The 23,483-nt window shown below is 41.0% G+C and overlaps 1 protein-coding gene across 2 annotated transcripts in view; it reads right to left on the minus strand.

Annotated features, from left to right (window-relative positions):
- Positions 1-23,483, minus strand: part of KCNQ3 (potassium voltage-gated channel subfamily Q member 3) — a 214,968-nt gene that overhangs the window by 43,249 nt on the left and 148,236 nt on the right.

The raw sequence follows: 23,483 nt of genomic DNA on the forward strand, positions 1-23,483 counted from the left end.
AACACATATTTTTTCCAGGAAAAAAAAGCAACTATGACTATGCAAGATCATCAATGCAATGTTTCTTAGATGAACACAGACTGTTTTGTTTGGTGAATTTTGATTTCTTTTCATTTTTCATGTTCTTTGATTTTTTCTTCTATATCTGCTTTCATTTAAAGCCAATATAATGCAGAATTTTAATGTTTCTTCCATATATAGGTGCTCCTCATGGATCCTGATCACTATCTCTTGCTTCAAAATTGTAGTAGATCACAGAGTAATTTGCTTATAACCTATTCCAAAATATAGCAGTCCTTTTGAATCTGTTATTAGGAATAGATACATCATAGCCAGTCCAAAAAAGTATTTGCGTCTGGCATCATTTTGGCAAATTTTTGTCCTCTGTGACAGAATTTTAAGTCTTGAATTAGTTTTACAGTTAATAGAGATGAACATGTGCTTCAAATGTACAATTCATCTTGTTTTAAGGTAAACAGATCAAATTGATCTCAAGCACCAACAGGCACAATTTATTCTGTCTAACTGTAAGGAAACACTGTAGTGAGCAGCTCCTCTGGAGAAGTTTGTTCTGTAAATTAGGTGAATGTCATCCATTATGTTCAGCCCTGTTTTGCATACAATTACAAACACCACCTTTTAATAGGATTTATATATTTTTACTCCTGAAAGGATTAGCCTACCAGCCATACCAGCCCATTTCATACATGACTGGGTTTCTCTGAAATCCCTTGCTGTAAATTTAGGTATCACATCTATGTGTGGTTGAGGATCCTGCTTTCAAAATAATAATCTAGGCTCTGGACAGCAAAATGTTTTGAACAATTACTAGTAAGGATTCCCCTCCAGTGTGACAGTGAATAGACTTATGTTTGCTCTCAGTTCTTCAATACCATTTCTTGTGCACCATTGTAATTTCTTCTGTTTCTAAATGTTCATATGAATCTGTAATTTTTCTTTTTTGCTCCATTTGGTCCTTTCTTGTTTTCTCTTAAAACTTGTGTTCTAATTTCATTCTGTTCTTCCACCTGGTAAATGCTAATGACATTCTCTAAGATTAGGAAAATCTGGCAATGTTTTGCTGAATTTTTAGTTTATGGTTCTCAATGCAATATGCTCCTAAAACCATGGTTTCTACACACTTTCCCAAATTTCACATTGGAACAACCTTATTTTCTTCAACTACTGGCCTTTGCCCATAAGGATTAAAAATGCATCTTTTCTCACAGTTCTTTCATTTCCTGTATATTCCTACCCACCACCTTTTACTCTGCATCCAAACTTCATTTTTCACAGAACATCTGCAGTATCTTGCACTGATCGTTTCATGGTTGCTAATGAGAGGCTGGAGTTGGGATTTTTAACACTAAAAAAAGACATTACCAAATATTTGAGAACAGCTCTTCAGAGAGAGGAATGCATGCCTGACTTGCACAGACTTGGGAATATTTACTGTTTAATATTTAGATTCTTATATCTCTCCTATTCCAAGAAATAGGCTAGCTACTCTTACAAAGATCAGTACCAAGAGAAAGGTGATGGAAAAGATCGGAAAACTTTGAGAGGCTACAAATGTGCACCCTGCAGAGGGGAGCGGGAAAGTGCACTGAGAAACTCAGCAGAGGTCCTGGAGGAGAAAGGGAAAAAGCAGCAAGTGTTTCAGGTTGGGATGTTCCAAGGTCCCTCCTGTGCATCTGTAGATTCCGCAGAGCTCATGAGCACATCCACAGCTCCACGCAGGAGTCCCTGGCCTAATGTCATCTACAGCAAGGACAGGGTAGAAATGCCACACTCGGTAAGCTGAATTGCACTCTTGCACTGGCAGAGATAGCGCAGGGTGCTCTAGAAGGTGCTGGAGGATACTCTAGGAAGGAGAAATCTCCAAAACATCTTTACTCTCACTGGCACAGCAGCTGGTCTGGCAGGTGATGAAGTGGTAGCCCAGAATAACACTAGTCCATTGGCAGCAGAAGTAAGAACCCTTGTCCCTCTCACAGCTGGAGACTGAACCAGAAAAGCCCTAAATGGTCACTCATGCCAAACCTGTTTGTTATGACCTTGTCTCCTGCATTGGCAGGAATTCCCACAAACTGGCTTCACTACTGCTTCCATAAGTTTGGAAAGCTTTTAAAATGCAAGATCTGAGAGTGGAAAACTGTGCTTCACAGCAGGTAATGAAAGGTGCAAAAGAATAGCTTCTAAATCAGGTGGTTCCTTTCTCCTGTCCTCCACCTACAAGCCAAAAGCCTGGTTAAGGTCTCCTCCTCTTGTTGCTTTTTTTTCAGGTCCACTCCTCAAAACTTGCTCCAGTGCCCTGTGTACCACTCTTGCCAGCTTCCTTAGGGCATCTGGCATGCTGGTACAAAATATTTTGGGTCAGCAATATCAGACAGTTTGAACACCATCATCCTGGATTTTCTGCTCTATGGAACATTTTGGAAGAAAGGCCTGACACATTTCCCAGGTTTGCTGGCATAAGATTGCGAAATAAGAAAGCCCAGAGCACCACATTTTCTTGCCTGATTTTTCTCAGTTTGGGATACAGGACTCACCTACCAAGATCCTGGTTTCATCTTCTGAGACAAGTTTTAAAGACACTCTGAAAGACCTTGCATACATATGTTACAAGAAGAGGCCCAGACATGTTATCACAGCAGTGTTTGGGGGACAAACTGCAGAAGTGAAGAGTAGGCAATGACAGCATTAGCTACCAAACAGTTAGGTGTCTCCTGTCCTGTGGCTTGAACAAGGATGAAAAAACTTTGGACTGTTGCAACTAAATATTCTGAGTTGCTCTGTTAGTGGTTTTGAATTCTATTTTTGCATTAAGTGAATGACATTGGACTGAACTATTGCTTGGGGCTTTTATCTGCCATGGCTACTATGCCTGTCCATGGCCTTATCTATGGCTGGCAGCATGCTGCTGATTGAGTTGAGACTCATAGACTATGAAACATGGTGGATCTTGTAGCACGGCAAAGCAGGAGCAGCACAGACCCAAACCGCATTACCTAATAGCAAATAATATAAGTTTCAGAAATGCTTCTAAGAGGACTTTATCCAAAGGATGTAAAAAAATCTTTGTGAAGCCATTTGCAGATAAACTTTAAGATTTGTATATTAGTTTCTGCTAAATTTTGTGGAAGAAAAGTGTAGGACATTTGAAAGTCAGTCTGTAATTCAATAGCCAAGTGCCTAGCCTTCAACAAACCCTGTAAAGAAGTAAAGTGAATTTAGAGTATATAAAGAGTCTAAGGTAAGAGCATTAATCATACACATCAACACTTAAGCATCCTGAATAGGAATTTGCAGGATGCTTTCTAAGCATCATGAACATTGTTGTGTTCAGAGAGATGAAAGATTCAAACATGGCAAAATCTCAGGGTTACCCAAGAATTAGGATCTCTCACACAGACATGAACTGATCATCCCAGACATTCTTCCACTTTCTTTAGAAAAGAGGAGAGGAATGTGTTATGTCCTCTAAGCAAATTTTTAGGGAGCTCCAAGGAATGCAAATGGATGAAACTTCGGAACCCACCATCATGACTTTTGCCTTGACACAACACATGGTTGGGCTGTTTTCTACCATTCCACTTGAAATCAATGAAGATGAAAAGATTGTAGGAGAAGGAAAACAAAACAAAACAACAAAACCCAGTCAAATAGCCTACCCACCCTTTATCCCACCTGACCAAATCTCCTTTTCTCACATCAAATATATTAGGTCCTCTGAAAGTGATATATCTGAAAGTAAATGTCTGATATTAGTATGAGAGTACTGTACAGAAATAGCCACTGTAGTCTCTAACACAGGATTTCTAGGTAGGGAAGTGATATTAATTTGGTAACTGGCCAGATTCTTAAAAGGAACTGAAAAGTGAATCTTTACTCTTCACCCAAGACTTTGACCCATGGGGGAGTTTTGTTAGAGATTTTGTTTGTTTTTGCTGTTTGTTTTGTGTGTGTTTTTGTTGTGTTTTGTTGTTGTTTTGTTTTGTTTTGTTTTTCATATTTTTGACCCTACATTGCAAAAGAACATAGTTTTAGAAGCAATACCAATACTCCCAGCCTAACCTAGCACTTTCAGACAGGTGAGATTGCCAAGTGAAAAAGCGATGTCCAATTTGGACTCTATCTTCTTTGCCTGTGCCATCTAAAACTTCATCACATGCTCACCTTTCTGCGCGAACACAAGAACTTGGTGCCATGGTGCCATACCCAATGAACTTTCTTCCATGGTCAAAGATTTGTAATAGTGTAAAGAAAAGATCGATGGCTGCACAGAACCTGCACCCCACAAGAGCACTGGCAGTGCACTCCAAGTCCAAGTAAGAGTTTAGTGGGTTTTCCATTATGGGCAATGGAAGCCTGATAATGCAGCTCCTCTGGAATCAGATATATGGCTCAATTCTGGCAGATTGAGTGGAATCTCTGGATTACAAAAGACAAACATTAACACTTTAAAAGCCTCTTCCTGAATTTTATGGCATTAACTCTACAGAGATCTTTACCATTTTGCACCTGAGATGGTTGCAATGTTGTCTGTGTAACAAGGAACTTGACTCAGGATTTTCCCAGCTGAAAGTGTGAAGTATTACAGCTAGATTGGGAGAGAGATCTTTTCTGCATTGTGTGAAGAGTGCAGAGTCATCACTGCATCTTATTCTGTGTGACAACACTGCACATCAGTTTTCCTTAAAAAGGTCAGTAGCCTATGACCCATTCGTATATCCAGAGGTGCTGCAAATCTAGTGCACAACAATCAGTCAGGAAAGGATTTTTCACTGTGCAGAATGCAAAGTACTTTATTCACAGGGAGAAAAGAAGAAGAGAAAGGATCTGTGCTAAAAGATGCAACGGTTAAACTCATGTTACAGCAACTGTGGATCAAATAAACAGTGGTGGTATGGAAGAATGCTTTTCTTGGGGATACACAAATCAACACAGCCAAATACTATGTCAATAGACAGATCAAACCTCCCTACAGATTAAACCAGATTTTGAGTCCAGTTTGACTTGATGCTGTCCCTATAAACCTTTTCTTACATCAGACTCTTAATTTTTCCTTCATGCTCCACAGATAAACAGGCTGTACTTTGGCATTGAGGATGAGTCAGACAAAAAGGCTACACAGCTGTGGCCCATTGCCTGTACCCCACAAAATGGCATTAGCAGGAGGCTAAGGGGAAGGCCACTGAGTGCTGAATGAAGAATATTCTTGAATATAGAATCATGGAATCATTTTGGTTGGAAGAGACCCTCAGGATCATTGAGTCTGACCACAACCTAACTCTAGCACTGAACCATGTCCCTAAGAACCTTTTCTACACGTCTTTAAACATCTCTGGTGACTCCACCACCTCCCCAGGCAGCCCGTTCCAATGTCTGACAATCCTTTCGGTTAAGAATCTTTTCCTAATATCCAATTTAAAACATCCCTGGCACAACTTGAGGCCGTTTCCTCTTGTCCTATACCAAAACCCTGTATGCTACAACTTCCTTTCAGGTAGTCGTAGAGAGCAATAAGATCTCCCCTCAGTCTCCTTTTCTCAAGGCTAAACAGCCCCAGTTTCCTCATGTCTTTCTACAATGAAAAAATGGGGATGTCTTTACATTAGGTCAGATGTCACACAAAAATAGCCATTTAAAAAAATATCGATGTAGGCACCTTATATCAGTCAGAATCCCACATGAGGAATGGGTTTTGATCAGATAATGGTGGATGTCCTGGTGCAGCTTCACTCTCTAGCTGCTTCTCCACAGGGGCACAGATGTCACAGAGGTTCTGTAACATATTTTCCAGCCCTATATGGGTATGGAAGATCCCCCATGGTGTCTCATGGTGCACTAGGAGCACACGACTAAATTCTCAATGGCTCCATTATACCAACTGAGAGTCCTAGCGCTGAACACAGTGTCACATGGATGAAAATGCCTTTTGGATCTCAACCTGAGCAGCATTGTCTCCTAATCATACCTTCCCCAGCTGGCCAGATGCTCACTGCTGTGCCCTCTCTCGCAGTGTAGAAATGAAACCACTCCTTGTAACTCAGCGGCACATCAGTCAAACCACTGCCACAGGTCTTCTGCCCTTTAACACCTGCATTTCAAAACAAACGGTGTTTCAAAAAGATGGACCCAATTTCAAATTGTTTGTGGTCCGAGGGCTTCTTTGATTTCATAGTTCTATATGAACATTGGGAAGATTTTTTTTTAACAATTTGTTGAGAAGAGAGAGGAAGGACAGAGAAGATTTCAGCCCTAAAATATCAGACAAGATATGTGGTCTGGATAGAAATGTGAGGGGAATAACCAATTGCTTAGAGATAAATCCCTTTACAACAGTGGTTTTTCAATATCTCATCTTCAAATTAATGAGAGTGTGTCAGTAACTTTAACGTGGTTCAGCAAAGGTGCTTACAGAGGCTGTGTTATAGAATAGAATAGAATAGAATAGAATAGAATAGAATAGAATAGAATAGCATAGCATAGCAAAGCATAGCATAGCATAGCATAGCATAGCATAGCATAGCATAGCATAGCATAGCATAGCATAGCATAGAATAGAATAGAATAGAATAGACGAGTACTATTCAATATATTCAATATACTCGTCAATGACTTAGATGATGGACTAGAGTGCACTGTCAGCAAGTTTGCTGATGACACCAAGCTGGGAGGAGTGGCTGACACGCCAGAGGCTGTGCTGCCATCCAGAGACCTGGACAGGCTGGAGAGCTGGGCAGGGAAAAAATTAATGAAATATAACGAGGGCAAGTGTAGAGTCCTGCATCTGGCCAGGAACAACCCCAGGTTCCCGTATAAGTTGGGGAATGACCTATTAGAGAGCAGTGTAGGGGAAAGGGACCTGGGGGTCCTGGTGGACAACAGGATGACCGTGAGCCAGCACTGTGACCTTGTGGCCAGGAAGGCCAATGGTACCTGGGGTGGATTAGAAAGGGGTGGTTAGTAGGTCGAGAGAGGTTTTTCTGCTCCTCTACTCTGCCCTGGTGAGACCACATCTGGGATATTGTGTCCAGTTCTGGGCCCCTCAGTTCCAGAAGGGCAGGGAACTGCTGGAGAGAGTCCAGCACAGGGCAACAAAGATGATGGAGTGGAGCATCTCCCTTATGAGGAAAGGCTGAGGGAGCTGGGGCGCTTTAGCTTGGAGAAGAGGAGACTGAGGGGTGACCTCATTAGTGTTTACAAATATATAAAGGTTGAATGCCATGAGGACGGAGCCAAGCCCTTCTTGGTGACAACCAATGGTAGGACAAGGGGTAATGGGTTCAAACTGGAACACAAGAGGTTCCACTTGAATATGAGAAGAAACTTCTTCACTGTGAGGGTGACAGACACTGGAACAGGCTGCCCAGGGAGGTTGTGGAGTCTCCTTCTCTGGAGACATTCAAAACCCACCTGGACACCTTCCTGTGTAACCTCATCTGGGTGTTCCTGCTCCAGCAGGGGGATTGGACTAGATAATACTTTGAGGTCCCTTCCGATACCTAGCATTTTGGGATTCTGTGATTCTGTGAGTAGGATTTGCACCTCAACAGGAAAGAGCATTGAAGGGTGTTCAGCTCCCAGTGGGCTGCAAAACTGTGGTGCTAACACAGCTGCTAAGGCCAACACAGGAACAGACAAAGCACACAATACAGATAAATTCTGTGTGCTTCTTTGTCACCTCCGGTTTGCATTCATTAGTAAATTATGAGTTGCATTAGCATAGCAAATGAATCACATCCTTCTTGAAGGTGAACTTTGGATAAGCTCTTTAGAGGTCATTGTGTCCTCAGAACTCTGATTTACACAAATAAACAACAGCACATGGTATTTGTACCTATGTAAATTTGACACTGTTTTAAAGTATTTCTGCTGCTTTGCATTACCAAAAGCAATTAATCAGCATTCAAAATTCAGAATGATCATCTGTAAGCATGTGATATGTCATTTGAAGTCTGAAGTTGAAGTTTTTGTAGGAAGTTATCAGCCTTTGCGAGACCTGCCCAATGTAATTAATGAAGTGTTTCACCAGCATCTGCAACAATGCTTCTCAACACAATGTATGATGGTCCTTTTGCTCAAATGACTCGTTAATATCTCAGGTTACATTATCCCTGTTTAACCTGACAGTTTCAAACAAAGACAGTGCTATCAAACCTTCAGGGGAAAAAAAGTATTGTGGAAGGGAAAATTTTTGGTTGTTTTTCTTTGAAGAAAGAGCTCTTTTTAGTCGAGTAAGTAATTTGAAACAGCACAAAATTCAGCATATGTAAGTACATTTAGAAAAATAAAACCCAATTTGCAGTAATGAGAAGTTCTGCATGCAGAATACAATCTAGCAAAGCAATTAAGGCTGTACTAAGCAGGATACAAACTCTCATATTTGTATCCTCAAAGAATATAAATCTTTGGTTCTCTCCTAAATGAAGCGACTGTTTTTTTTACTGAAGGAAGGTTTTGGGTTTTTTTTGACATAACTTTCCTATTCTCATTCTACATCCATGGAAACAGGAATTCATGTTTCTAATTTGAGTTTTGCCACCTTCTTCTGTTGTGGCATCAATGCAGAAAGGGGCTGGAATCTCAGTGTTGTAATGAATCTGTAAAAGTGGAGAGTTAAATCCATTTTCAGTTAGAGCATGACATCTGATGAGCCAGCCAGCCAATAAAGCTCATCCAGTGAGCTGACCTGCCCTCCAGGCTTCAGGTGTTTGGATGCCTGAATTGAACCTCATCTCATCTAGGTGAAGAAAAGCAGAAAGCCTGGGTCAGAAAGCAACACCACTGATGCTGCGCTCACAGCTTGCAGTGCCTCTGCCAGTCCCAAATATTGGGATGACGGGGAAGCTTTGCATCAGACGTGCAGAGATTTTCTGTTTCCCTGTAAATTTCAGTGCTGCAGGGGGATGAGTGTCAGGTTTGGGCTTTTTTATTGACCTTCCACACTACTGTGATGGTTGACACAGACATGTAAAGTGTGTGGAAGGTCAGATTTTTCTCCCTCCACGTCCCATCAGGACATCTCCAGGGATGGCATGGCAAAATTACCAGTGTGACTAGAGAAAACATTAGTCAGTGAGCATGAGGCAGAAACCCTTTCCTGGGTGAAAGATGTACTGAATGAATCACACAATCCAGTATCTCAGTGCTCTGATTATATATGGATATTAGCCTTGGTTATCTATAGCATTGCCTGTATATTTGTATCTGATATAGCATGGTTTGAAGTTGTTCTGCACATTGATTAATTATTTAGGTCATAGGTTCTAACTGTTCCAATGATGTTTCAATGACTTATGAGTAGTCTTGATCAAGATGCTCACAACCAATTGTATATTGATTTTTCCATTGCTTACCAGCAGCAGAAGCCCTACAAAGGCTCAGAAGTCTGGTGTATACTCAAAGCAGTCCATACTTTTTTAAATAGGAAATTAAGGATCAGGACAAGATTGCTCCTTCAACATCCCTCTCTTCTTAGTTTTTTTCTTACAGGCTAATCCAAAGTGCCTTTAAATCAATGAGAACATTTTCATTGGCTTCAGTGAGCACTGGAGCTCAGCCTTATCCTTCTGTCAGTTAAGACTTCTGCCTGCATTTTGATTGAATCAAAATCAGGCCATATGCATGTGAAAAACAGGCTGGGATTCACCTCGACTTATTTCAGACATTGCCAGCGCAAGTGTCTGCATCTCAATGTGCCTGGCTTGCTTTAAAGTGGTGGGGGAAACTGGGGGCCTTGAAAGCACGATTCATCTGCTCTATTTTAGGTATCAACTTTAGGAGGAACTATGTATTAGAAGTGCCTACTCCTCGAACTGGAAAAAAGAGCCTTAGGTGACTAGGTCAGATGAATCTCACTCACAATATCAGACAACTGGCCACGAATCAAACCTAACATTCCCTCGCACTGTTGGGAATGATAAAAAAGCAAAAAGGAAGAAAGATTTCCATTTGGCCTCAGGGCGCAAGTCTTCAAATATAGTATTTAACAATACGAAAAAAAGGATTGCATTTTCTTATTCTGTGTTACCAGTGTAACCGCACATGTTTGACACTCAAATATTTGCAAAACTGAATATTGAAAAAAAATGAGATTAAGACAAAATTAATAATGAGATGTCCTTAGAAATACTTCCCCCCCATCATTTTTACCTTTGAGGGTGCGTGTTTTATAGTGTTTTTCCAGAGCCAAGACAACTATCAAAGTAATAGTTTCTAAAGAACTAAAGCTTAGTTACTCCTATTAAGTTAATGTTATCGTTAGAGAAAAGTTCAAACACTGCAATCCCACCTCACCTAGTAAAAATATCTATTAGTTTTCAAGTTATTTGAATTCTGAGGGTGATGTGGTAAGTCTGATGATAAAGTTAATTGCTCACAACAACAAAATTTGAAAGGTTTTCAAGTTGAATACTTCACATTAAAGTATGAGCATTATTTCAGTCACTGCGACATTTTATAAGTAAGTGCGCATCTACACTCAACTTGTAAGGTTATAAGATGTATCCCAAGGTGCCCACCTTAAGTGTGCACTAAACAGCTGTAATGTGGCTGTGGATGTTGGTTATCTGACACAATGATTCAATACATCCATAATAGAAAGCATGTAATTAATTTCTGCACACACCATTATTGGAGTTATGGGATAGGCTAAGAAATATTTCATGCTTTAGACTCTTGAGGGAACTCACGCTCCTTCCTCCAGCATGGCTCACTGTGTTCTTCCTTCACAGAAGGAAAGAAAGATAAAAAAGCATGGGAAATCTTTCACATCTAAATATTTCTGCCAGGAATTTTGTATCATTCTCCTTCTACAAGACGTGCACTAAAGCAGGAAGAGTTTTTCCCTTGGACCTGAACAGCAGAAGTTAATAACGCAGCAATCACCTTGTACATTCAGTTGCATCTTTCTACCTTGCTCTATTTATTAAACTCCCAAGGTCAGCTTTATTTTTCTGTCATTTTTTAATATGTGGAAATTCTTTTTGCTGGAGGATACTGTCACATACACATTTTTATTCAGTTCCTGAAAGTTGGCTGGATTTTTGCGTGTTTGGTTTTGCTTTTGCTGTTGTGTTTTGGTTTGGTTTTGTTTGTGTTTTTTTGTTCATTTGGTTTTGTTTGTTGGTTTGTTTGTTGGTTTGTTTGTGGTTTTTGGTTTGGTTTCGTATATTTTATTTTTATTTTATTTACCTCTGGCACTAATCGTTAGTTCCCTGTTTTACAGATCAAGGAGTAAATTGAATGTGTCTGCCTATTAATTCTTTATTATACCATTAACCTTTCCATTATCAGCTCAAAAACAGGGTTTGTATTGCAGACATCAGATCCAGCAATGACTTCATAGGCTGATTTAGTAGCAATTCCTATCAGTCAGTCCCACAGACCCAAACTTCATGACATAAATGATAGAAGAAGAAACAAGAAACAACAGCTAAAATCAGATTGAATTCAGGGGTTATTGGCTTCTCTCCATGTGCTCTCTCAGTACAACAAGCTGGATATATTAGGCTCATACTAACAATTGCTTCAGTTAATGTTCCTAATTGATAAGATGTCAGTGCATCAGGTCAGACATTTTTTGCATGAGTGAGTTTCCTTTATTCCCCATTTCCAGCTAGGAACAAATGAAGTATAGATATGTTATATAGGATTTGCACATACAAATTCCAGACCAGACTTAGCTTCACAAATGTATCACCTGAAAACTATTGGGATTGACCAGTTCCTATATCCTAATGACCTTTTAGAATCAATATGCATCAGCACGGTGTCTTGTCCTTCCGCCTGCTGTGTTGGGTTTGTGTGGCAAGGTTTTGGTAGCGGCAGCCTACAGGGATGGCTTCTGTGAGAAGGTGCCAGAAGCTTGCCCCATGTCTGATAGATCCAATGCCAGCTGGCTCCAAGATGGACCCACCACTGTCCAAAGCTGAGCCCATTAGTGATGATAGTAGCGTTTCTAGGAAAACGTTTTTTGGGGAAAAACTGCTGCACAACTGCAGCTGAAAGAGAGAAGTGAGAATATGTGAGAGAAACAGGCTGGCAGACACCAAGGTCAAGGACCAAGGAAGGGAAGGAGGTGTTCCAGAGACCAGATAGTCAGAAGTGATTAATATTAATATTAACATTAACTCCAGAAAGACACAAAATGGACTCACTCCAACAGGTCCAAGCCTTTCTTGTACTGAGGACCCCAGAGCTGAACGTAGGACTCCAGGTGGGGTCTCACCAGAGCGGAGCAAAGGGGCAGAATCACCTCTCTCGACCTGGTGGTCATGCTCCTTTTAACGCAGCCAAGCATATTGTTGGTTTTCTGGACTGCAAGCACACATTGCTGGCCCTTGTGCAATTTTTTATCCACCTTAATTTTACCCTGCCCTCAGCCCTACAGGACATGTTTCTGTATGCACAGCCTTACAACCTTAACCTGAAACTGGAGATACAGATCTGGTCAAACTGCAAGCCAAGTGATTACTGCTACTTGTTAGTACCTCTAACTTAATTCTAGGATGTTCTACTACTAAAATGATAGTACTAATCAAGCTAGATAGGGTATTAAGGTAAATGCAGCTGGAGTAGAATGGGTTCATTTTCCATGCTAAAACCCAATTAATTAGTGCTATGATTTAATCTGACAGTACAAAATCCTGTGCTGTCACAGTTAATCTGCTTCCATTATTGTCATAGCCAAGTGAAAACTGGTTCAGGTATCTCTACATCCCACTGAAACCTGTCCCATAGTAATATTTTTTGTTTCTTAAGTGCAGTGCATATACAAAGGCCACCAGTTAAGGAAAGCAATGATAGTTTGAACAGAAGTGTCATAAAATCCAGAAAGTCTTCAATACACAGGATGTCATACTTTGTGTATCTTACTTCCACAAACTGAGTTAAGCCAAGCGTCAGATTTGGCATCAGGAAGGGCTAGATCTTCACATCACTCTGACACTGAGTATTGGCTTAGGCCTGGATATTTTATTTTCTTTTCCTCAGAGCATGAGGCATTGCCCATTTATTTGCCTTTTCTGGGAGTTATTTTGCTATAGCAGTAAGTGATTACAGTCTGACTTTTCCTCGTGTACGTTACAGTTGAGACACTTGACTTTTAGGTATTTTTTTTAAATGCTTCAGGCTCATCATAGATATGACTTTGTCATTATTTTGGTGAATGCAGGGCAGAAGTAGATAGTGTCTGATATTACCCAAAGAATACACAATTTTATGTGGTTGCATGTGATTGAAGCTGCTGGTCTATTCTAAATAAAAAGAGTACCCTATCTTTATAGTCAAGAGCCTGATAACTCCAGCAAAGAGGTGCAGGAGGGATTGTAACTCCAGTACATGAAGCAGATAGGACATTGACATTAAATCAGAAAAATGCACATCTGTCTCCTTACTCCATCATTCTACACTTCCTACACTTCCACTGACCCAGTTCTTCTCCCTGGTTCCCTGAACAGTGACAAGAAGCTGATGTGGGAGCACAATGTCAAATTAAAAGTACTAAATAAAGGAAGCAGAAATCAGTAGCTTCATTTTCCCCAAGTCAAGATTAAAATATCTTTTGATGAATACGGAGAACATCTTTTTATGTGAACTAAAAATATTGCAGGAAATTAAATAGAGCTGTGAAGATGTTAAATGTGGAAAGTATATTCAATCATTATAACATCTTTTACAACATTTTTACTTCTGATTTAAGCTCACAACCTCAAAGTAAACTTAACTTTGGAACCCTTATGACATCTCCGGAGTGTATGTTGGCTGCTATATTTATAGAAAGTGTTACATGAGTGTTCTTCTCTATATGCAGCATGCCAGTGGGAAGTACTGCAGGATACATCTGCTTGGTATAGCAGCATTCTGGAGTCAGGAAGCTTTAATCTAGCAGCTTTAACTGCAAGAATTGTTCACAAGGCTTAGACATGAGCAAACAGAAGATATTTATTTATTTATAACATGAATACCTAATTATTTATAGGCAGGTTTGTACATGGGAATGAGCATGTGCATATGTATCTGAATTTATTTTCTGGCAACTGAACATCCTACAGACATTAGTTTTCTATTTCCAGGAGAGCTGGAAAATCTGAACTAGCTTGATCATCACTCCTATCCTAAAGAGGATTTCCCAAAACGCTTGAAGAAATCTGACAAGTCAAATTATTCACTGCTTTTCTGAAGTGTTTCTAATCTTGAGCCAGAAAAAAAAAAAAAGACAGAAAGAACATCTGTGCTTTGGGGAATGAAGCCTAGAAAGAAACATTTCAGAAACTTAAGAAAGAGTGTGAAAGGCAAGTAAGAGCTTGATCTTATGCTTACAGAAATTACTGGCAAAACTCTCAGTGACTTTAATAGTAAAAGATGAGAGCTCAAAGCATGAACCCAAGAGAGAAAGAGAAGACGCAGGTCTGTGGTGAAAGACAGTGGGCGCAGAGAAATGGTGACAGTCAGACAGGAAAGCCCATCGCCAAATACTTTTGTGTCAAAAGCTCCATGCTTCAATGACCTACGCACTTCTGATGTCTGGTGATTTCCCTCTTTGGGGAAGATGGCCCCAAACATACTGTCACTATGCACTAAACTCAAGATGTTCAAAGCTGCTGAATATTTTTCTTTGATGTTTTCTCTTTTTTATTTTTTTTCCAGCCTATCTGCTGTCAGCTCAATAATTTTTACCCCATTTTGAGTATCTATGTCTCTGGTGAATGAGAGAAGCATTAAAGAGTAATTTAAAGAGAAAACTTACAACTGTAGAGAAAAGCTTTACATTGTAATAAGTTGGAATACAGATGGCAAATTGAGGTGCCCTTTAGCTAATGCTGTATTTTCATGTGTTTTCCAACAGACAGATAGGTACAAAATAGGAGAAACCTGCTAAAGCAATGAAAGGCTTGGAAGCAGACAGGATTTAGCTAAGGTTTTATTAGGAGAAAGAATTAGGTTTGAATTGTACCATTGCAGTTTTTAAAGCCCGGGGCTTTCATCCTGCAAAGACTTTACCATGCAATCTGTGCTTGGTATTACAACACCATACATCATTCCCTGTTCACAACACAATTCTTTTCTGATTGAGTTTTTGGAAAGCTTTGAAAAAAAATAAGATGTATGATTCACCTCCCATTGATCAGCTGAACTGTACTAGGCTGTAGAGCCTGTTAGGATGTAATGCTTTGGGGGAGTTAAATTTTAACAGACTGCTGGGCTTATTTTTAGTTTGTCATGTGCAAACTGACTGTAATCTCATTGGTACCCACTGAGAAAGCAGAAAGGATGATGGCTGTGCTACAACTGGTGGTGAAAGGTTATTCTTAATTTTGATCTGGCAAACAAGTTATCAGCGATCACGAATGACAGGATCCTTCTCCCACTCAGCCTGTGATGAGCAGACTTTCAAACATACTGTCTTAAGAAGGCATAATTTCAAAGCCATTTCAAACCTCAGATGCTTCCTTGCCCCTTGTTAGGAGAACATGAAATTGCATCCTTCTCTTTCCTCCCTGCCATCATTAACTGTGTCTTTAAAAAATACCCCTGCATTTGTCATTCTAAGACACAATCAACAGTTAAAGTCTAGGAAGGATGTTTTACCTTAAACTGGAGAAATAACATTTTTAGGAAAATGGGAGGTTTGTGGATATTTTTGGCTAAGTCAAGCTCTGGACTTGACTGGCAATAGAATGGAGGTCTTTACCGTGGCTTAAGAATGAATGAGGCCACTGGCTGCTGAAAAAATCTATTTGTGACTGGAAAAGGCTTCATTTTAATTTAGAAAGCAGTGATTCAATAAACAAGAAAAGTGGGGATCATTTCATGGGTTTGTGAGGTGCCACACCACCACAAACTAATGGAGTAAAGTTTTCCATCCATATCAGCGCTGATTTGAAACTGTTTTCAAAGCTAAACTTGTCTGAGGGGAAAATAAATAACAAATTAGTTCTGAAGGAAATTCACCCTCAAGGATATTTTGAAGAGAAACATGTAAGAGGATCGTTCAATCTACTTATATAATGTGAGCAAATCTCTGAATAACAGCTGCAGCATGAAGAGGGCATTAATGTTAACTCTTCAGCATGGGGATCAATGTCTGATGACTATCACTCATTAAAAACACCTTGTTGTATGTGCAAAATCCAGTTGCTAAGGGGACCTGAAAACTCTTTCAAACGAGAAAGTGGCAGGCACCTTTACACAGGCTCAGTGTTTTGGTGACTCTGTAATCCTGTTAACTTTAATGCAAGCATTTATGGTGAGAGGTGTCACCTAAGTTGAGTCACATCTCTACCATCTTGTATGTAATGATGGAAGAAAGGAAGAACAATACAGAGGAGTGATGTATGTCCAGCATACATGTCTACATTCAGAATGAGCCACTAGTTTCTCACAGTATCACAGTATGTTTGGGATTGGAAGGGACCTCAAAAGATCATTTAGTCCAATCCCCCTGCTGGAGCAGGAACGCCTAGGTGAGGTTACACAGGAACATGTCCAGGCGGGTCTTGAATGTCTCCAGAGAAGGAGACTCCACAACCTCCCTGGGCAGCCTGTTCCAGTGTCTGTCACCCTCACTGAGAAGAAGTTTCTTCTCAAATTTAAGTGGAACCTCTTGTGTTCCAGCTTGATCCCATTACCCCTTGTCCTATCATTGTTTGCCACCGAGAAGAGCCTGGCTCCATCCTCGTGGCACTCACCCTTTATATATTTATAAACATTAATAAGGTCACCCCTCAGTCTACTCTTCTCCAAGCTAAAGAGACCCAGCTCCCTGAGCCTTTCTTCATAAGGGAGGTGCTCCACTCCTTTAATCATCTTTGTTGCCCTACAACTGACCCTCTCCATCAGTTCCCTGTCCTTCCTGAACTGAGAGGCCCAGAACTGAACACAATATTCCAGATGTGGTCTCACCAGGGCAGAGTAAAGGGGAAGGAGAACCTCTCTCGATCTACTAACCACTCCTCTTGTAATACATCCCAGGATGCCATTGGCCTTCCTGGCCACAAGGGCACAGTGCTGGCTCATGGTCATCCTGTTGTCCACCAGGACCCCCAGGTCCCTTTCTCCTACACTGCTCTCTAATATGTAATTTCCCAACCTATACTGGAACCTGGGGTTGTTCCTGCCCACATGCAGGACTCTACACTTTCCCTTGTTAAATTTCATTAGGTTATTCCCCGCCCAACTCTCCAGCCTGTCCAGGTCCCGCTGGGGATATGCCTTGAGATGGCACCAAGGATAAGCTGTTCCATTACTTTCCCAGGGACAGAGGTGAGGCTGACCGGTCTATAATTACCTGCGTCCTTCTTGCCCTTTTTGAAGACTGGAGTGATATTTGCTTTCCTCCAATCCTCGGGCACCTCTCCCATTTCCCAAGACTTGTCAAGACCATAGCCTGGTGTCAAAATGAAACAATTGCATTTATTCTACATGTCCATGGTCAAACTGTTTTAAACTCTACCACTGATGAAGACTCTACCAAACCTCTGTATGGTGCCTGTCCTGCTGCTTTCCACAGCTTGACAAAAATCAGACAGAAGGTTACCTACCGTGCCCATTGTTATAAAGTTTGCCTGTTGATGACAAGGGAAAAACCTGAAGGAGGAACTGAAATTGTGGGCAAGTGTCACCCACATGAAAATACGCCAGAAACTCTACAGTCACACTGTCCTCTGTTATGAGATATTGTCAAGATAATTCAAAGAATCTGATTGACTCTAATCACATTTCTTAAAATTATGGCTTTTTGCTTTCTTGTATCAGTCTCGTGTCTGTCTGTAAGCATTCCAAAAGCATTAGGTCTCAGGAATTTATTTTTGCAGAGAGGGAGCTGAGATGTAACTTCACATGCAGCCTCACAGTGCTCTTGTGATTCCCATAATCTTGAAACAGTTCACAGAGGCAGGACCCAAAACAGCAGAAGGGTGCAATGTTTGTGCTTCTGTGAAGGTGAACGTTTCTACCAGGAAATATCTATTGGAACTGTGTTAATAATAACCCAAGCAATGCATTCTGATATCTTCATAATTCTCCTAGGTGATGCCAGACCATATGTAATGCTGCTTTCCCTGAGTTACGCAGTTAACTCCAGCATGCAGCACTAATCTAGAGTTCAGCTGAAAGATAAGACTTCAGGAAATACAAATTTACACAGGCTACAGGTTCAATATCTCCTGGAAACTTCAAGAAGCCAGTCTGCTAACAAAACTTTAATTAAGTGAGGTGTAATAGCTTGTTGAGACAGCACTGAAGTGTGAGGCTGATATTCAAAATTAATTTAAAAAAGGAAAAAAAAAAGTGTGTTCAGTGTTATTAACAAACAATGTCTTGGTAATTTCCTTTGCAGGACATATTCTTTAATCTGGAGCTACTCTACAGTCTTGGAATATGAATTACCTTGTGCTAATCCTATCAATACCAAACACACACAGATGTGTTTACAGAGTAATTGGTCTCTTTATACAACCTAAATTGAAACCGACCATTGCTTCCCAGTGCTTGTCACCTCAGTGTCCGATTTCAGCCAAACATGATGGCCAAAAGCAGGAATTGTGCAGGAAATGAATGCTACCTCATGACAAACAACTCCGGTGGATTTTCTAGCAGTGCTGATAATAACTCATTAATCACAAATGAAATCTTGCAATAAAACAGCCGCTGTTTCACAGCGTAAGGGGGAGGTGTACATACGGGGAGAGCAAGGACCCCTTTCCCTCCCTGCTCCTTTCCCAAATGCCACATGGCCCAAGGGGTGTCTGTCAGCACAGCCCATTTTGATGACCAGAACTGCTGCCAACACATGCGTCCCACTTCCAGAAGTATTTACCTTCCTGAGCTATGGGGTAGAACCCACCTCTGGTACATACAGCGTCATGTCAAAGCAGGAAGAGAGATCTGGCTGGGCAAACATTCATTTCTACAGTGCTGTGAGCTATCAGGACGTGGGTATGTAAAGGGGGGTGCTAGCAAAAGTCTCCCAGGTAATGTCATCACAAGGGAAGATGAGTTACTCTTGGTTATCCAGGACCACTTCAAAGATAACCAGCCATCCTTTCTTGAGTCTTACCACTTGTTTTTTGTATTATGAATACAGAAGTAAAACAACTCCACAGTGGCTTCTGTGACCTTGGTGAAGGAATGAGAACAGTTTCTGTCTGTGTGAGAGCTGTGGTTTGCTCACTCTCCTCTTCTCCATGAGAGCCTGGGGCCTTCTCATGTTGGTCTCCAGGCCCCTGCAAGTCCCAGTCCCTAGCCAAGCTTTTGACACAGCAAGGCAAGATAGACTCCATGAGGTGATACCCACATTTTTTATCTTGTCCCTCTGCACTGTTTTTCTCTGCCTTGGCAATTCCTCATCACTTACAGCATGTCTCTCCAGCAGTCTCCCAGCCTACATCTGCTGTCAGCTTCTCTAAATCCCTTTAGCCGTGGCTTTGTCCAGAAGCTGCGGAGCATAAAACATCACACCCCATCACAACCACAACCCAGAAGTGATGACAGCTTCAGAGAGCATCTCAGCCTGTAAACCTATATGGGATATTTAGGATTCATTTTATGTTATCTTTATGCTGCAGACCAAGCAGCAATTTTAATACATGAGCAAACACACGGATTCAACACACCAAAGGAGAAAACATTCTCCTGGGGTATACACAAAAGGTAAAATAGTGGTTTTGACTCTGATGTTTGCCAGTGCCAAAAGATTTTGAAATTTATCTTGTAACTGTCCACTGTTTTTTTCATCTTGTTGCTTGCTGCTTTCCACTCTGAGAACACACTGTTCTTTACATTACAAAGAGATACAAAGTTTGTCCTAGAAAACAAAACAACAACGTGTTTTTACCGGGGCAACAAAAAAGCCAAGACAGCTCTCATAGCAACTCCTTTTTCACCTTAGCAAAACTGCGCTGCCATCTTCAAAGCATCAAAATGAATCCTTCCTGGTCTGCTTTAAATATTTATCCAATTACCTTTCATTTTAAAATACCGCCTTCTGGCTCTGAGAAATTAAACACTTAAAAGGATGAAGTCTACCCTCACCGACCAGTTCTCTTGGAATAATTGCTGTTCTGATTCTACTGGGAAAGATAACACTGTCTGCAGTGGTGGGCTAAGATTCAGACCCTATAATGTGCAACTTCTCCCTCTTCAGGTTACTGGTTTTTATCGACTTTCAGTGCCTAGATGAACAGGCTGAATGTCTTTATATCTCATTTCAAGCTAAACCCAAGAATATATAGCGAAGGAAAGTCTAATACATTAATAAATAATAGCCATGCAGGGGAAGGTAGGAATCCAACACCTTTTGCAAGTGCTTGCAAGGTTAACAGAAGTGCCACCAGGCAGCCCTGTCTGTCAGGCTGGAGGACCAAGGGCACAATGTAGCTGTGAAGAAAGGCCTAGTGTCCCCTGGTGATGGAAATTCATCCTTTGCTAATAAAATTTTATGACTGAAACAGATGATTTAAAGGCATTTTTGATGCCCTGTGTTTCTCTCAGGGAGGCACCACAAGTGTGTTAATGGTAAGATTGCAGGAGCCAAGTAAATGTCAATGTGAAATCCACCAGAGCTGTCACTTGCAGTGATGGATGGATTCCAAGAGGTGATACACCTGGACCTGACTTGGCTCTTTCAGACAATGAGCGGGGATACGTGACACTTGGCAAAACCATGAGTTTCCAAATCAGACAACCCAAAATACATTTGCAACTGTGCTCAAAATCCATTCCTAAAACTGCAAAGGCCAAGGGATTTTAACCACAGAAATTAATTTCCCAGTCTCACCTCTGTTTTCTGTTTCAGCCATCTCTTGCTCCCTGGCTCACCTCAGGGAGAGTTCAGCTCTCCAGAGCCGCACCAGCAGCCAACACCTCTGCTCTGGTGTGGGGCACAAGATCTGGGAGGACTCACTGAGAGGGTCCCAGGTCACAGCAGAGGGATATTTCCTGCAGGAGGAACAGCTGTGGTGGTCTTGTGTGGGAGCTGAAGTGCTTTTCATCCATGTTTCCCTCTCAGAATTTGAGGCACCCATCACTAGAGCATCCAGACACCTTCAGTGGACACAATATCTGTTTATACATTCTAGATATTATAATGTTTTCTTTATTACTTAATCCAAATGTGGTGTTGTTTTGTTTTGCTTTAGTTTGGGATTTTTTTCATTAATATCTTTCTAGAGTTCATATTAATCATGTCTGCCTGTCTGAGTGTCTAGAAGGTATCCGACTCTTGATGAACAATTAGTGTTGTTCACACTCTACCGGACACCGTCAGAAATGCTTTTGTGTTCTCCACCTTAAAAAAACCCGCACATATATATTTCAAAGCTGTAGCTGTAACCCAATTACATCCCATGTCAGAGCAGAACAAAAACAAATGTGATTTTGGCTTCAAGCCTGCCAGCATTGTTCAGTGCCTCAGTGATTTTATTTCCCCTAAGTCAGCAGTATTTAAATATCTCTGTAAATTATTCCTGGTAGTTTATTCATATCTTAGCAGCTGGATTGTGGCACCGTGCCCTGCACTGTATAAGAGTAGGGTAAGCAACATGAAGCCACTGTGCCACAGAGATCATCTACTGATTTATGGCTGACTGAGGCAGAATTTATTTTGGGACAACACAGAGAGTGAGGACCCATTCCCAGTGCCCATTTGGCAGCAGGAGGAAAGCAGCCACTGCCTGGTTTATATATGGCACATGAACAAACTCCATCAACAATGAGAAAAAAAAAATGGTAGACTAAGGATATTTTTACACAGTCAAAATTCAGGCCAGCAGACTAAGCCCTTAAGCCAAAGCAATCAAAGCATCATTGTATATAAGGTTACTGCCTTTCAGCTGGGCATGGTAACTGGCCATGTGTACACTTGTAACCCTCTACAGTTGTGAAATAAAGCATGTTAACTTAGAGCAGCAACTTCTGAACCGTGGAGTCATCAATGATTTCAGCCATGGCTTTGGCTTTGGTAATAGCTTTGGTTAGGCTGGCAATTATGGTAATGATCTTTATTGTGCTGCCTTTTAGGCAGTGACTTTGCTGTTAGTCTCCTGTGTAATGCGTTGGCAGATTCATTTATAATTGCTAATAACCTAGGGAAGCAGCTCAGTGACAAGTATTTTCTGGATGGATCAGTGGAGAGTATTTCAGATTTTTATCATAGTTTAAAAAAGCTTCACTGTAGCCAATAAAGGAAGGCTGTCCAATGTCAGTGAAGGGTTTTCTGTTCTTAGTTCTGCTACAGATGCACTTCTTTAGCCTTGGTTTACTCATCTGTGAAATGGAAACCCTATGATTTATCCACACTGAAGACCAAATGAAATGTTTGCAATTTCAGCAACTTAAGATGATATCAAGAAACATTGTTGCTATTTTTAACAATACAGAGTATCTCCAGAAAACCCTAACAACTCTTCCTATCTGGAAGTACCATGGCAACAGAGAAACTCCCCTAAAGAAGTTACTGGAAATGCAGAAAGAGTCCAACAGTGCCTATTCCCCTTTCATACTGAACTCACCCACTGTTTAAAATCATTCTCTGCATTCACCAGCCCAGACAAGCCTTTCTGCAGCACCTGTAGAATCTCTCTGGGATGTTCCCAGAACCAGAGCATATGGACTGAGATCGTGTGCTTCAGCTCTGGAGGACACCATGCATTGAGATAAGGGGCTGTGAGACTCAGCACCAGCTGTAGTAAACATTGTTCAGGCAACTCCCCGGCTGCCAGTTCTTGTGTATACTCAGCAGCAGCAGCAGAATGATAACTCCTGGTACCACATTCCAGCTCCCTTTCTGATCACTGTCTGACCCCTGACAAGTCAGTTCACCTCCTTTTGCCTGAGTGTTGAAAGGATGCAGCACTTAGTCTCCCCTTCTGAGTATTGTAAAGCTTTGGCAATTTATACTTGTCAACTGCTTTGGGATCCTTAGATGAGAGGTGCTAAAGGATCACTATTAATATTTAAGAGAAAGGAAAAGATATAACTTAATGCACACAAGTTGAATGCAGCCACATGCCCTTTACTGGGCAGAGTTTTACAGCTCTGGGCCATCAGACTTATTTCTCTTCACTTTTGAGATGAGCATGATTGTGACTGCCTCCTTGAATGGTTACATGATTTAAAAAGGACTATGCGTAGCAATAGTTGCATGTTTCACAAGAAGAAATATGGACCTGGGTACCTATGGGACCCTAAATGTTGCCCAAATTGATGCATGAAACATCTTGCAGAGGCACCTGGAGACCCTGAACCTCAAGCCCTCCACTGTCAGGTCATATATGTCCACACACATCCAGAAAGCTGATACATCCTGTCACATGATAATGTCCTAATAAGCTACCTGCAATTTGTCTAGCATGGGTAGATGTCCATCGATGTGAGGGAAGTTTTGTCCGGTCCATGACCCCCATGTGAGCATCCTCTGTCACATTACGAGAACTTAGCAAATATGACTTTAAAGTAACTAGCCTCGATTTCAA

This window comes from Columba livia, chromosome 2 (genome assembly GCF_036013475.1).
Source record: "Columba livia isolate bColLiv1 breed racing homer chromosome 2, bColLiv1.pat.W.v2, whole genome shotgun sequence".
Lineage (NCBI taxonomy): Eukaryota > Metazoa > Chordata > Aves > Columbiformes > Columbidae > Columba > Columba livia.